The sequence below is a fragment of the Canis aureus genome, chromosome X (genome assembly GCF_053574225.1).
Source record: "Canis aureus isolate CA01 chromosome X, VMU_Caureus_v.1.0, whole genome shotgun sequence".
Lineage (NCBI taxonomy): Eukaryota > Metazoa > Chordata > Mammalia > Carnivora > Canidae > Canis > Canis aureus.
The window spans coordinates 117,236,572-117,251,227 of record NC_135649.1 but is presented as its reverse complement, the minus strand read 5'-3'; the positions used below and the strand labels follow the sequence as shown (position 1 = coordinate 117,251,227).

The 14,656-nt window shown below is 45.3% G+C and overlaps 1 protein-coding gene across 5 annotated transcripts in view; it reads right to left on the bottom strand.

Moving 5' to 3' along the window:
• The window catches only part of MID1 (midline 1), a 346,318-nt gene that overhangs the window by 146,037 nt on the left and 185,625 nt on the right, over positions 1–14,656 (bottom strand). For 3 of the 5 annotated variants that reach the window (XM_077890025.1, XM_077890030.1, XM_077890031.1), the window contains exon 1: positions 10,517–10,795. The exons of the other annotated variants lie outside the window; for them this stretch is intronic. The gene's annotated coding sequence lies outside the window, so the exon portion shown is untranslated. Of the gene's footprint in view, positions 1–10,516; positions 10,796–14,656 lie in introns of those variants that run through there. 5 annotated transcript variants of the gene reach the window in all.

Genomic DNA, 14,656 nt, shown 5'->3' with positions numbered 1-14,656 from the left:
CCGTTGTTTAGGAAAAGGCAGAGGGAAGGGGATCCCTGGGTGGCTCAGCGGTTTGGTGCCTGCCTTAGGCCCAGGGCGTGATCCTGGAGTCCTGGGATCGAGTCCCACATCGGGCTCCCCGCATGGAGCCTGCTTCTCCCTCTGCCTATGTCTCTCCCTCTGTCTCATGAATAAATAAATAAAATATTTTTTTTAAAAAAAGGAAAAGGCAGAGGGAAGCTCTGGGCAAACTTGTGGAAAGATCTCCAGGATAAAGTGGGGGGTAAAAGGGTGCAAGTAGTGTATGTGAAAGGCCACTATCTACATAAAATGAGGGAAATATTTTCCTAGTCTGCCTCCGATAATCAGAATTGCTGGGAGTCTCCCATCAATACCTAGAAATGGAGATCACTCTCAGAGACACACAATGTACTTCACATCTTTGGTCAGCTCAGGAATGATAATGTTTATACATTCACTAGGGACTTCAGAAATCCTCTAAGTTTTTCTTCAATGCTAGTATTTAAGGGGCGCCTGGGTGGCTCAGTCGACTAGGCACCTGCCTTTGGCTCAGGTCATGATCTCAGGGTCCTGGGATCCAGCCCCACATCACATCAGGCTCGCTGCTCAGCAGAGAGCCTGCTCCTCCCTCTGCCCCTTCCTCTGCTCATACTCTCTCTACATCAAATAAATAAATAAATAAAATCTTTAAAAGAGAGAGAGAGAGATGCTAGTATTTAAATTAGTATGAGGATAATGTGGACACTCCGATACTCTGAGCTGACACCCTGAGTCGACGGTTCAAACAAGGTTCGAAGCCCTGTGAGATCACAGTTAGGCCTCACGCCTAGGCCAGTGACTTTCAGACTGTTCCCTGAAATGACCCACAGCCAATAAGCAGTTTACCTGGTTAAAACTCGGCCGGTTTGGTAGTGCTTTGAAGGGGATGCTCCCTTCTTGGGTTTTCTGCATTCAGACAAGATTTGCAGAGGAGCTAACAACAAAGGGATTTAATTAGAAAACAAGAGCATACTGTGGGTCGCTTTTTGAAGAGGAACCACGAATACATACTCTTGTGGGCTTTTGCCTGATTGCGTTTGTTAATAAGGAATGCCAAAACATGTGCACCAAAAACCATTCAAGGTCTTTTGGTAGCAAATTATACTTGTAAATTTGATGTAAGTTGATCACTGGAAGAACTCACACTCTTTGAAGATTTGAATTCATAAATGTATGAAAGAATTAAGTGGTTCTTTCCCCTAGTGATATAAAGTATTAAATGGCAGGGAAAAAAATGTGTTTGAAATCAACGGAGGAAATAATTCATTTTGAAAATTATCCCATAAAAATGTTAAATAGGAAAAATATGTTGGGCCAGTTTCTACTGGATAAATAGAGCAGAAATACACAGTGGGCCAGCCTAAGGCCGATGGGCCAGGAAATGTCCCATCAAGCTCTTTGTCTTCTGTAATTTTCTTGTTTCTCAACTCGGACAGTGTTAGGCACAGTCATCTATTCCACCCCCAAACGACAAAGAAAGGGAGACTAACTCTGATCAGCAGAAAACTGGCTGGCCTTGGGAGCCTTCAACGGGGCAGTGGCTCCTGATCAAGGAGAAATGAATGTCTTTGAAGACTGCATCTTAGATTGTTTTGTTAATACATGAAATTCTCTCTTTATCATGCAGAAGACTCGTTTCAAAAGGAAAGTGCAAGTCAATGAGGATTAGTTTGGCTTCTCGGAGGTCGGAACTAAATCTACAAAACGAATAAAACGAGGCTGAAATAAACAAGAATGTGCAATTGCTCATCCGCGGGGATGATGTAACTAATACTGACATAATTTCCAAGCACGAAAGCAAAACTAGGTCAAAGCATGTTGGCCTAACATAATAAGCATTTTCGCTCCCAGAATTTTACCATGTAGGCTGTGTCTGCAGGCATTAATGTCTTCTGTTATCAATGTTCGGGGCTGTCACAAACAATTCATGTCTTATCACTCTTTGTTAGTTAAACCAAAACAATGTAGTTTACATGTGAACTATTCCATTCTGACAGCTGAAATGTTAGAAAGGGGAAATGTTAAAAATATTCAGGAAGTGTCTCCTCCAGGCTGAGAAGCACTGATCAGTAAATATTTATTATTTAATCGTCTCCTATCACGTTCTCCTCCACTCCGAAATTTTCCTTACTCAGTTATTCTGACTTTTATTATTCCTTTTTCACCCAGAGTCATATGGAGAGTGGCGGTAGCATCGATACCTCTTTAGAAATCCTCTTTACACCCTGACCGATGAGAAAAACCTCAACTGAGTCCATCAGTGAGTAGCCAATTTTTCCATTCTGCCTTCCCCAGATGCAGACTAAAACAACTCATACTTGCTTCGCCCTTCTGTTTGCTCCATTTCATTTTCCTTCACAAAGCACCCCTGATTAATTCACAGAGAAAGGGACTCCCCTCGCTCCTACAACTTTTTTCTGTGTAAACATAATCCTCCTAAGGTTTTGCTCTCTGACGTGTTCACACTTCCCTAAAATCAGAGCAAAGAATATGTAGACAAAAGTAGCACAAAATCCAAAGATGAGGCTCTGTGACCATTTGGATTTTTCAGATAGTATTTGCTCCTTACAGGGGATGATCACAGTCCTTCCTGATTCTTGACTCCTTAGAAACCATCAACCCCGCTGGAACCGTCTTGGCATTTATCAGCACATTAAATTAGGCTGTGACCCCAAAACGCCCAAATTACATCTTACCAGAAGGCATATGGTGTAGTCAAAAGACAGTAAGATGGGGAGTCCATAAGACTCAGGTTCTAGAAGTAAACCTGCTCATACCTTTGCTCCCTGATGGAGGGGACAGCATTCTTCTGAGTGACAACTTCAACCCACAAGTGCTCAACTTTTAACCAGTACTCTTCACATGTCCTAAATAAAGAGTTCTAATATTTGGTGATGTCTTCCATTTATCTGTTTCTTTATCTGGTCGTTCATCTCGTTATTGGCAAGTGAGCATTCAACAAATTCCACTTGTCCACAAACAGCTCCTTTCTTCTTAATTATTTGGTGAAGGCCACTTCAAAATACATACAACTGAAGCCACACTCTACCGCTTGACATATGACAGATAACATAGTCTACTGCGTGAACCCTTTGAAAATGTATTAGTCCCGTTGTCTCCCTAAACCATTAAAAGTCTCAGAAATTTCTATTTCATCATTTTAACCATAACTCTCAGATGGTCTGTCACACCCAGAAGCAGTGAAAATGCTTTGTCCAGCATATGTCTTAAATTTCGTAGAGAAAATGTGGCCGCCATGTGCAGAGGATAGAGCAGAAGACTTCAGTCTCCTCTCAGAAACATTCTCTCAGTTGCTGAGTGACCTTGGGCATGCCACTCCCCTGGCAAAATAAACCAACTGCACATGGCCCAAAGGCCTAAGACACCAGGTTGGGCTTCATGAGAGCAAGAAGCAGACTCTGGTTTTACTTTTAGGCTTTGAGCTATGGGAGGACACATCCCATTTCTTAACCGCTTCTGTAGCCCCATCATGGAGAGTCTAAGCAAAGCTGCCGGCCACATTCCAGGCTGTGTCCTCACCCAGAACACAACCGCATGGGTTACCTGGTTAAGCAATTGCAACCTACTATCATGTTTCATGTTTCTCTCAGGTCAAACCATTCGGCCCTTGCCGTTCCCCAACCCTTCTAACATCCTTTCTTCCTCTTGAAAATGGTTTCTGGAATATGCTCTTTCCTGCCAAAATTCATCTAGCACATGCTCATAAAATATTTACTGATTCCCTAATGTGTGCCAGGCACTGTGCTTGGGCCCAGGGATTAAAGGTAATTGAGATGTAACCCTTGCTCTTGAATAACTCAGTACCAAGATTGGTAGACAAATAATTAACTGGAAACATCCACACCATTTCAAATACTTGTGTGAGGGTGCCTGGGTGGCTCAGGGCATGACCCTGGGGTCCTGGGATCAGAGTCCTGCATCTGGCTCCCCACAGGGAGCCTTTTTCTCCCTCTGCCTGTGTCTCTGCCTCTCTGTGTCTCTCATGAATAAATAAATAAAATCTTAAAAAAATACTTGTGTTGATAAGAGGAAGCTCCAGCTCTTTTTCTTTCCATTTATTCTAATCCAATAGACAGTGCTCAGTCTACAAAGAGCATCCTTACAAGCAAGCCAAACTCCCACGTGCTCCGTTTCACTGTCCCTTCACTTGGCTCCCTGTGCTTCCCTGGCCGTCACTCACCAGAGACCTCAGTGGGTCCATAAGTTGAAGCAAGATGCTGAGAAAAGAATAAGTGTAGAGGTGGGACTCACAGGTGGACACATCTGCAAGTCCCATCTGCCAAAGGCATGACCCTGCCCACTGACGTTGTCCCGCAAAGGGCAATCGTGATTTTTACAGCTCCAGGCTCTACTGCTTTTTCTCCAAGATCCATCCTGAGGTTTGAAAGCCTGAGTCATGAGCTTTAGCTCATCCATATTGCTTCTTCCCCAACACCTGGTGGAGGCCATTGTCTAGAGGAAGGAAGTAGGAGTGTGGTTTGGAGGTGGGGCAGGGCAGGGGCTTGGTTGGGCCATTAAAGAAACTCAAGTCTCTGTGTATTAGGATAGGGGGTCCCAATGGGACCCAGAAGGTATCAGAAGGATGGAGAAGGAAAGGTGTAAACACTAGGGTAAACTTTTCCCACTTCAAGAATTGCCAAAGTAACGGTAACTCTTTCTCCTTCTGGGTTCCAGCCTGTGTAACATGGAGGCATGTCCTCGAAACTCAGAACTGAATCTGACGTCAATCCGATTGGTTATTTTTTAAGATAGTGAGTTCTGGAAATGGAATCATTTCTCATTGGAAAACATCCAGGGTTTCAAACGACAAACTCTTAGGGCATAAGGTCTTCCTAGATTGGGGACTGCCTTGGAGTTATTTTCCTCTATTGATAAAAATTGGTTAAATTGCTACTTAATAATTATGATAAACGGGGATCCCTGGGTGGCTCAGCAGTTTGGTGCCTGCCTTCGGCCTAGAACGTTATCTTGGAGTCCCAGGATCGAGTCCCATATCGGGCTCCTTGCATGGAGCCTGCTTCTCCCTCTGCCTGTGTCTCGGCCTCTCTCCCTCTCTGTGTCTCTCATGAATAAATAAATAAAATCTTAAAAAAAAATGATGATGATAAATGTATTTTAACTAGGAATTCGTAACTTTCTACAGATGGATATGTAGCTAAAAATTAACTAACCTTCACAAATCCAAATCACTTATCAAGTCTCCAAAGTTCAAGAAATCTTGGGCTACCATCAATTTATCAAGTAGATCCTTATCCATACAAGTATAGTTATTAAGAAGCAGGCATTCTGCCCACAAATAACTTACATTATGCTACTGGTACAATAAACTATATATCAGATCAAAAGTCCTTTGAGGGCAGGGATCATATTAAAATCATGTTTGTAGCCCAGAAAGGCATATAATAATCATTTAAAGTAGCTTAAATGAATGGACTACTGAATATATTAATTCTGTAAGTACTCAGTAAATGTCCTTGAATAATGTAAGAACAGAAGGAGAGCCTCTGGATTATACTCATCATAAACAGTGGACTGTATATAAAACCTTTAAATCCACTTGCACTACAAATGATCAGTACATCTTCCATTGTTTATGCCATTTTAAGCCAAAACTTCTTTCATAGCACAGAGCAGATAAGTTCTTAGTTTTATGTTTGCTTGTTTGGTTTTGTTTTAGGAAAGTCTTCTCTAAACATTTTTTTTCCAGTGCCGCAATTTTCTGACCTCTTTAACACGACCAGACTTTCTGGAGGCCATTAACCATCCTAATCTGTGTCTGAGGGATATTTTCCTCCGGGGTGGGGGGTGGGGGGAGGGGGGCGGGGATCTTGTGGATCCAGATGGGTCCCTAATATTTTGTCCTTTCATTGAAATAAATTTCTAGGACGTGCCAGGTCGTAAAACTAGGCAAGCAACCTTCTAGAACAAAACCCCCGAGATGAGTTTCATGTGAAATAAAAGGAGTTGATAATGAGCCAGAAAGAATCATGTTGATAAAACCATCCCATATCTAAATGGGAGATTAGATTCCTGTTTGACCTGGCTTTGTAGCCCTTTCTTTAATCACAGAGTATTTGATATTCTCTTCCTTGAATGAACTCATTTTCATCGTGGCTTTGGTCACAAGATTAAAGAATCGCTAACTAATTGTTCCAAATAAGCAGGGCAATTCTCCTGGACTCTGATCTGGCTCCCAGCGGCGCGTCCACCGGCCTTCCGTCATAGACACTTCAAGCCTGACCTCTGCAGGTGGATAACTGAAATGCACACCGCCCAACCGGACTGCGGCCTTTCTTTCGAGAATCCCACCAAATTCTCAAAATGCAAAAGCTCACACCAAGTACAACAGAGATATTGATGTAATATGTTGGCTTTCCCTTTCGTTTCATAAGTTGCTTTTTGGAAGTAGCAACCGTTTGACTGGAAAGCATTTAAATTTCATCTGCAGAATACTTGGGTCGTGGCTAACCACTCATTCTTTTTGCCCACCGAGAAAAAAATCCACATGATTTGGATGAACTGGGATCCTCAGATCGTGCGGGTTAAAAATGTCCTGATCGGCCTCACCTTTTCCTCATCGAACAAATTAAATTACTCTTTGTCGGGTGACCAATCCCGCCCCCCCTTCACAAAACACCGCGCAGGCCAGGTTGCCATAGCTACCTTGGATGTCTATTTACCACACAAGGGATCAAAGCCAGGAGACATCCACATACACACTTAGCCTTAAAACTTGCTGGAATGTCTGCGGATAACATGCACCTACCAATTAAAGGATTTGCCCACAGCCTATGCGGGCCATAGCCAAGCAAACTACGAACCCATGTCCTAACGAATGGCAAGGAAAAGCCAACTTGAATATTTCAAAACGACCAATAAGAAGCTTTAATTGACAGCAAGTCCTATGGTTAATAAATTCCCTGCAAGGGAGAGAGAGCAGGGAAGGCATGAACATTTCAACGCGTGTCGAAGACCCTGGACCTCCAAACCAACCTCCAAACCACGTGCAAAAACTTGAAACAGCTGTTGAAAGGGAACATTTCTCAGATACATATTTGAAATTCCGGTTAGTTACCATATCTTTCTATCTCGATGTTGGGACAAATGAGAACAGAAATGCCTTTTAAACTTTTATAGGCTTGACTTTCAAATGAAGGGAACCATAAAACATACTTGGGACGCTACGTGCTGGTTACAGACCGGTAAGAAAAAGGACGCTGTAGGAGGGTCCTGTTGTAAGCCCTGTCACTTCTGATTCCGAGCCTCGGGCTCACAGGTAGCCTGTCTTTCGGAGTGGGTAGGATTCAAGGACAGAAGCGCACCTAATTTGCTGTGTGTCTTTTATGCTTCCCCCTTCTCTGCCTTCACCTCACCATTTGTTCAATGAGGATCAAACTGCCACCTCGTTCTCTCCTGGGGATGTGACAGAGAATAAATAGATCATGTTCGTAAAGGACTTCCTAATCCTCAAAGGAAAGATTAATACAAAGACATTCATTATTAAACCAGATGTCCTTGGGCATTTTAATTCCAATCTGAAGAATGCAAAACAGGCGAGTCACAGCTTCCTTGTAATAGCACCACGCTAGCTCTGCAAGAATTGAGCAGCTGCTTGAAGCATTGGCTAACTACCTAATTTTTTCCCTTCACACTGGAAGGCACCCTGTAAGGCGATGATTTGTTTTAGTCTATCAGAGATCAGAGTGGGCACCTTCTCCTCCTAGAGCATTTTGGAAAGTCATCAGGATATTAAAAACACAAAATAGGTCTGGTAGGCAGTTGTCTGGAGAAGCTGATTTTTTTTTCCAGCCCGAGAAAGAATTATTTGTTCTTCTCATGTGCAGGGACAATGAGTGGTGCGCTATTTGGGGAGGATATTTGCAGTTGCGGGAATGCCACAGGCAAACCTGTTGTTTTTGGCTGGGCCTCTACAACAGGTGGCCATGCCTTTCCTTTTGCCTGGGAACACAGCAAATTCCTTCTCAAGGAAGTTTCAGGAAAGTTTCCCATTTATGATCAGAGTGCAGAGAAAGATTGGCACACACGTTGAAATTACTTCCTGATAAAGGCAAACCAGGTTTACACTTTGCTTTTGTCCTAAATCAGCGTGACCTTAGGAACCCTTAAATAATATTACCCTTCTATGTGGGGTTTTTTTCCCTGCCACCTTGGCAGAAAGCAAAATCCCTCTGAATCTCATCTCCAGGCAGGCAGCTTTCTAACTCTGCTGGCAGCTCCTGGCTACCTGCTATGCCTGGTACGTGGCAGGGGTCTCTTGGCTGCCGCACCATTGCTCAGGGTTGTGCAGCCCTCGGGACGGATCACTCCTCAGCAAAGAAGAGATTGGATTTCATTGCTGAGCTGATGACACACGGACCTGCTTGATAGTTAACGCTGCAAATCCCGCTGGGGCCGCCGGGCTGGGATGGCAAATTGGCTGGTGGGTGCGATTCACCCAGCCTGGATGCAGCAGTTTGCCCCAAGAGAAACTCAAATAAAGTTAGGATTAATCCACACCAATAACTCCACCATCCCCTCTACATTGTTGTTCTGGCTGCTGTGGAACAACGTGCTAGATTCCTGAAACGCTGGACTGCCCTGATTCTTTGGGTGAGCAATGAGTCTCCCCCTCTGCCCCCCTTCCGCCCACTCCCCCCCCCACCCTGAGACATCCCACCCCCACTGCACCCTCCGAACAGGCCAGAAAATTATTAGACACACAGAGTCAGAGGATTAAAAAGTCGTTCATTCACTAAGTAACAAAGGAGTTATTACATGCGTACCCTTAAAACTTCAATACCGGGCTGAATTCCAATTCACGCGAATGCCACAGCGAGCTAGGCATGGGGGAAGTCATGCCAAGCCGGACAGCATGCCTCTGGCATCAGGCACGGGGAGTGCCGCCGTTCCACAGGGATTGTGTGGGAACAGGGATTCTGAAAATTGAGCTCAGACATCACCAAGGAGAGGACAGGTGGCCCTGCACAGGATCAAATGACTCCTTTGTTCCAGCTAAGGACCTTTGTCAAAAATGTTTTGCGCTCCTCTTTTGCCTTTTAGATCCTTTCCATTTGGGCCTCTTGCTCCTTTCCCCCATCCCACCCCGCATAAAAAGAACGGGGTCAGTTGTGGGTTTGCACAACTGAAAGCAAGTGAGCCTTGGCCCCACAGTGTCCAGAGAGGCAAGGGCAATTCATTGAAAACACACACGGTACTTGCTCGTGTAAATGTGCTTCTCTGCACTCACGGGAACTTGCCTACCACGCCTGCTTGGGGCACAAGCGGCGGAGGGTCTTCGCGCCCGGCGTTCAGCAGGGGCTCCGCACCACCGCCCGGGGCGGCAGGAAACAGAGAGAAAGTTCTAAACCACCCCCCACCCCCGCCCCAAAAGGGAAAGTTGGCTTCCTATGCAAATCACTTATCCCAAAGTGCTGGGGCGGGGGGTGCCGAACCCATTTAGAAAAAAAAAAAAAAAAAAAAAAAAAGGCAGAGCTTTTCTGGTGGTGAGGCAGATGCTAACTTTTCCTCCCCAGATTTGTTGAGAACTGGCAAAAGCAATTAACACCCTCTAGTAATTGTCTGCCCTGGGCAGCCTAGCAGCCTGTTCCCAGTCTCGTCTTCCCTTTCTAGGAGCAGGGGTCTTCCCGTGTACATACTGACATCAGAGTCTCCCGTGAGTTGGAAGAAGTTGGAAATTGCACCCTTGGCTATTACACCCTTGGCTTCGTACACCCACTTTTTTCTTTTCCTTCCTTAATGGTAAACCTCTGCCTGGGCTGATAAGGAATTTTATCATTCTGCCCCGAAGCCACGGAAGGAGCCGCCTGCTTAGAATTCCTTTGAAAGACTCATTTTAAGTAATCCCGAGCCTTGCTCAGCAGACTGCTTCGGGGTTGTCTTCTCACGTCCAGAAGCAACACAGTTTCAAAACTGCTGGAACAGAAAAATTAATCTGCATTTTTCTGGAAGGGCTGTCTGTGCTCATTTGAGGCCGGTTCCGCCTTCTCAGCCGCAAACGCAGTTAAGTGCTCAGAGTGGGAAGCCGAAATGAGATAAGACGCCCCGTGTAATTCTTTTTCAGGATATTCGGTTATCTTTCTTCTAATCCGAAGCGCAGGATGGAGGCTAAAAGCTCGAGATGGATCCTGCACAATACATTCCAGCCACTGCAAACTGGAATTGATTTACATATTCTACAAACCGCTTTTAAGCCCCTTACAATGACTGGCTGACATCACCAATCACCGTTAGAGGCAAAGTGGGGAGGGGGTAGAAGGGGGTTGGGGGATGCGGGGGGGGGGGCTCTGAAAATAGGCCTCTCGGGTTCCCTTCGGAAAATGCAGCCGCGTCTCCAGGGCAAAAGGCCGGACTCGGAGGGGCATGTGCTACCCGGCGAGCCCCAGCACCGTCGCGGGGGTCCCCGGCTGCGCCGCCCTCGCGGCCCCCGGGCGCTTACCTGCCTCATGTTTAGAATTCCATGACCCATCCGGCAGGGAGCGAGCTGCCTCGAAGCCCACGCCGCGGTCTTCAGAGGGGAAACACCAAACCCAACAGAAGCCCGCAAGACAAAAGCAACTCAGGGAGATCCACAGGCAGCAAAGAGCACGTTTTCTTCCTTTTTCTTTGATCTGTTGCTACACGCACTCTGCCCAAGACAATGTCAAGTTTCTCAAGCTTTTCTTCCCAGCCTATGAAAAGTCGGGCTCAGGGAAGCGAGGACCGCCTGGCTCTTATTTCAAATCGGGTCTCAGAGACGTCGTAGGTGGCTGGCTTGGGCCCCAGAGGAGCCCCGCCAATCAGCAGAAAGGGGTGGGTCCTGGGAGCCAGAAATGCTGCCTCCGCGAGGATTAGAGAGCTTTCGGGATTTAAATGGCTGGAAGCAGCTGGAAACGCTGCGAACGCTCCCCAAGTAAAGGATGAGTTCTATTCTTATCTCCATGCTCTGGATCGGCTCAAAGCCTAACTCAGCTAGCCCGGGCCCTAAGGCCTTTGGCTTTTAGGAGCTCCTTAAAAAGCACGAAAGCATTTGGAAGGTGCACAACTACTCTGGCCAGAAAAGTGCAACATTCAGGGCCCACCCATATCTTGAAAAGGGTGTCTTTGCACCAACTGCTACTTTGGCAAAGATGGGGGGGGGGGTCGGGAGGAGGGAGGAATCCAGATTGTTATGCAGAACACCTTAACTCAAACAGGCACCTGCCTCATTTCCATATAGATGAACTGTACTTCCAGTCTAAAAAAAAAAAAAAAAAAAAAACAAACAAACCCAAATCTAAATGGGAACTTGCACACAAATCTGTTGAAATGCAACAAAGGACCAAGAATCTATCTGTTGAGGGCCCGAGGCATGATTTCAGATAATACTGTTACTAGAAAAAGAAACACTGATGTTTCCTTAAGAAGAAAATGTCTAAGGTAAGTGTACCTACTGCTCACTGCGGCTGCCTTACCAACAGAGCTGATCTGCTGAGCTTATTAACCAACCGGGACCTAGCTGGCCATCCTCTCAGTAGAACTTAAACCCGGACTTAAAAAGAAGTCCCAAAGTTCGCTTTCTTGACTCTACATAAACAGTAACTTAATTCAACTCTTAACCAGTGTGATTTCAATGCAAATCTACCTTTGAATTTCAAAAAAGTGCAAGTCGAGCAAAGACTACTTTGTGTAGCGCCAGTAGTATATATACATTCCTCCCCCTCCCCAAAGAAGTGACTAAAATTTTGTGAGAGTAATTCAGTGAATATTTTTAAATCCCTGTATCAGAGGCAAAAATACCAAGTTAGGGCAGCCCAGGTGGCTCAGCAGTTTAGCGCCGCCTTCAGCCCAGGGCCTGATCCTGGAGTCCCTGGATCGAGTCCCACGTCAGGCTCCCTGCATGGAGCCTGCTTCTCCCTCTGCCTGTGTCTCTGCCTCTGTGTGTGTGTGTCTCTCATGAATAAATAAAATCTTTTTAAAAATAACAAGTTAGCAGACCATGAATGGGCAATTTCAAGAGCGTCATCTACACAGGCTTAGTAGGTATGAACTCTGCCCAGTTCTGTGAAAACGCAGCCGCCCAATATCTGGACTCGGAGGTCCCTAAACCCACCCCAGCCCCCCACCTTTGTAAGCTAAGGCCCCACCTAGTGACATAAGCTGATTTGTGCTTATTTTGAAGCCCTTCTTTATGACCTAGACCAACCTCAGCACTACTGACATTTGGGGTTGGATCATTCTCCACGGTGGGTGCTGTGCTGTACATTGTTGGGTGTTGAACAGCACCTCGGTCTAGGCCCACTAGATGCCTGTGGCATTCTCACAGCCATGACACACAATAGTAACCATTTACCAAATGTCCTCCGGGGTGGGGGGGGCGGTGGTGAAATCACACCAAATTGAGAACCATGGATGTACTGGCTCTGGAATATTGGTTCTCAACCTAGAGTGTGTGAGGAAACTTCTGGGGAGATTGTTAAAAATGCAAATCCCAAAGGTCTGCTCCTGTTCCAGGGGAATCTGATTTGTAGGTTTGAGGAAGAGGCTGGGAATCCACATTTTGGTCCCACCATCACAGGACTCTGATTCACTTTGAGACATACCATCCCAGGTATGCCCTCAGCCCCAGGACATAGGGAGCTACCCAGAGCCGCTGGCTTTCTGTATCACCCCAGTTAAATCCCAAGGCACATCTAATTTCTCACCTTCAACAGAAGCTTCTGTGACAACTGCATTTGCCTTCTGCAGTCATCATCCCAAAGGTAAATGTGAGCTGGGATTTGCTCTCACCATCACTGTGCCCTTTCACAGTTCCAACCATCTTTCATCTCCTTTAGCCTACTCCCCTACCACCCTACAAAGTCAAATGTCACCCCCTCTTCTGTGCTTTCCCCAATGCCCCAGGACAGATTAATCCCTTCCCTTCTCTATGCTCATAAAGCAGTTCACAGACACCCAGGTGGTGTGCTGGTAAATGTTTAACAACCAGCTTTCAAAAAAACAAAAAAAACCTCTGAGGATTTGTAGTAGCCTTTGCCAATTTCCATAGTGTAAACACTCCCTCCTTTCCCACCATGAGGACACCGAACACCAAGTTGGAAAGAGTGGTGCCAAATCAGGAGATGATAAGCACCAGCTTGAGCAACTCGTAATACACCTCTGCTGTCACTTCCATTGCGGTACTGTCATCATATACTCTCGAGTCTCTCTCCTGTTAAACTGTAACGCTCTCAAGGGTAAGGATGGCGTCCTATTCATCTTGTAACCCCAGCCACTTGCACTGTACCTGCTGTGTAGCAGGTGGTCAACCAATGTGCGTAGAGAGAAAACGCAATGCAATGTGCAGCTTCTCCGAGACACGGACACCAATCTGATTGCTGCCACTGCCTCATCCACAGAAACTGAAACTCTTACGGTTACCTTTTTACCATAATGTTATATCTATTCTGTACTTATGAAAACAATAAGCATAATGCCATCTTCCATCCTAAAACTCCCACATCTGAGCACCATAAACAGACCAGAGTGAAAGACTAGAAGCCTGTTCTAAACAGAGCCTCGGCTTCATGGATGTATTTGTGAGACACCATATTTTTTATGTTTTTATATGAAGGCATCACACGCTTTTGCATCCACAAACTTGCACATCCTATCAGCTATTGATTACAAAGATCTCCAGGAGGAATATATACAATAACCTCTGAGAGGTATATGGAAGGGCATTTCCACTGGTAAGAGAGACAGTAATTGATGATGATCATCTCTACTCTCTTCTCGTTATGCACAAAGACAGGAATGCTACTGGTGGTGTCTTTAACAAACAGCACTTACGAGTGCCTAGTGTGAGCAAGCATGTTGCCTAGTGTGAGCAAGCACGTTGCCAGGTTCTTTGCAAACACGCACCATTTTCTCTCCACCAAAATATCAAAAAAGTAGACATCACCATTGTTGGGCTAAGGTGGACAGACAAGATCACTGAGACAATGGAAATAACCCAAGATCTTATTGTTATAAATTGCTGTACCAGGAATCACTTGTTTGGGATTAGGATTACTCTGCTTTTTGTTAAGTAAAATATGCTGTCTCCAGAAGTGTTCCGGAAACGCCTAAAGAAAGTGGGTGGTGTAAAAAATGAACTCTTTTTCATTTATAAATAAACAAATATAACTTTTAAAACTTCTTTTTTTGGTATAATTTTTAAAACTTCTAAATGAAATAAATGGCCCCTTGAGGGTTGTCCATTAAGTGAGCATTCGATCCACTTATTGGGACCAGTGTGAGCAAGTAAAGTGAAACAGGTAAAGAAACATGCTTGACCAAAGGAGAAGATGTCCTCTCCTGCAGTGTGTGATAAAGAGTGTTTGCAAATGACAGCTGAAGGGATGTTGCAGTGTTGACGGATATTCCTTAAAAAGTAGCCTAGACAACAGTCCTGTGTAGTTATGTGCAGATTCGGTTATAAACAGACCCGCACAGTCAATGTCACATAGGCGCCTAGGCAGTTGGCCCTGGGAAGACCCTACTGGACATGGGCGGGCATTCGCCTGGCACCTCACAGGAGAACTAGCAGGATGCATGCCCCGTCTTTCTGTGTTCTATCAGGGTCAAAGCACATGGGATC